The 1,513-nt window shown below is 29.9% G+C and overlaps 1 non-coding gene across 1 annotated transcript; it reads right to left on the reverse strand.

The window, feature by feature from the left end:
* Positions 1–923: 923 nt before the first annotated feature.
* On the reverse strand, positions 924–1,030 carry LOC149526306 (small nucleolar RNA R71). The gene has a single exon (XR_016352153.1). It is a non-coding gene; the product is annotated as a small nucleolar RNA R71 (small nucleolar RNA).
* Between the last annotated feature and the right edge of the window lie 483 nt (positions 1,031–1,513).

Below are 1,513 nucleotides of genomic sequence, written 5' to 3' on the forward strand. Positions count from 1 at the left end.
TAGATGAAGTGTAAGGGATATTGTAATCCTTGGCTTTTTCCAATTTCATTTTTATTCCATTATATTTTGTCTTAGATTTTTAATTAGTGTTAATTAGTTTAGTTTTAGTTTTAGTTGATTAATTTTTAGTTAAATTAGTCATCCAAATTTTAGTTGTTTGAATAAAACTAAATTGTTTTCATTTTACTACTTAGTAAATTTTTAGGACTATTCTTTGATGGATCAATATTTTGCTTGCTAATACACTATCTATTTGATATGTATACTTGTGTAGGTAAAATTTAAACTGACAAGTTTTTGGTGTCGTTGTCAAGGAATTGTTTTTTAGAAATTTTTACTAATACTAATACCAAGCAAATTTAGTCTTAATTCAATCCTTATTTTATTTATTTATTTATTTATTTTTATGGTTTTTAGGTATCTTTGGTTGTTGTACACAAAGGAAGGACTTGAATTTTATTCGTTTTGATCTAGAGATACAAAAAACTTTTAGAAGACTTCGAAAGGAAAAGTTTCAAGTTTAACTTTTAAACCAAACAGTGGCTGAAGATAATAATAATCATGGTAAAAATGCAGGGATTCAGATAATTGAAAAGAGCAAAGCTTTATAGGATTATGTTGTTCCTCTTCTACAAGGTGTGCACCAAAGCATTAAAAGCTTTCAAATGATTCAGTCTTTCATTCAATTTGGTGGATTACCAATGATGATCCTAATTCTCATCTAGTCAATTTCCTAAAAATCTATGACACTTTCAAATATAATGGGGTGATTAATGATGTTATAAAACTTAGACTTTTTCCTTTTTCATTAAGGGATAAAGCAAAGAGTAGGTTGAATTCACTGCCCACTGGATTTATTAGTATAGGGGAGGATTAAGGTTAAAAATTCTTGGCAAAATTCTTTGCACCTGCAAAGACTGTAGAGTTTGAGGAATGATATAACTTCATTCACACAATTTGGTGATAAATCCTTATACAAGGCTTGGGAATGATTTAAAGATTTGCTTAAAAGATGTCCACACCATGGGCTTCCTTAATGGCTTCAAGCTGAGACATTGTATAATGCATTAGTCAGTTTAATCAAATTTGCAATTAATGTCCCTGCTAGTAAGGCATTGATGGGAAAAATCCAAATGAAGCTTATAATTTGTTGTAAGAGATGGCATCCAACAAGTAGTAATAGCATTCAAAAAGATCAAGTTCTAGAAAAGATACGAGTGTTTATGAGATTGATGCACTAAATGTTTGGAATACATAAATAAGTGTAGTGACAAAAAGATTTGACAAAATGGGAGTTAATGTTATCCAAAACTCCTTTATAAGTTGTGATTTGTGTAGAGATAGGCATTCAAGTGATCAATGTATATATGAACCTGAATCAGCTAAGTTTGTTGGAAATTTCAACAAGCAGGAAACTAACCTATTCTTTAGTACTTATAATCTTGGTTGGAGGAACCATCCAAACTTCTCATGGAATAATAACCTAAGACCTTCAAATCCAAGGCCAAACAAT

This window comes from Theobroma umbraticum, unplaced genomic scaffold (assembly GCF_002168275.2).
Source record: "Theobroma umbraticum cultivar Fairchild unplaced genomic scaffold, ASM216827v3 scaffold_77.0, whole genome shotgun sequence".
NCBI classification, from domain to species: domain Eukaryota; kingdom Viridiplantae; phylum Streptophyta; class Magnoliopsida; order Malvales; family Malvaceae; genus Theobroma; species Theobroma umbraticum.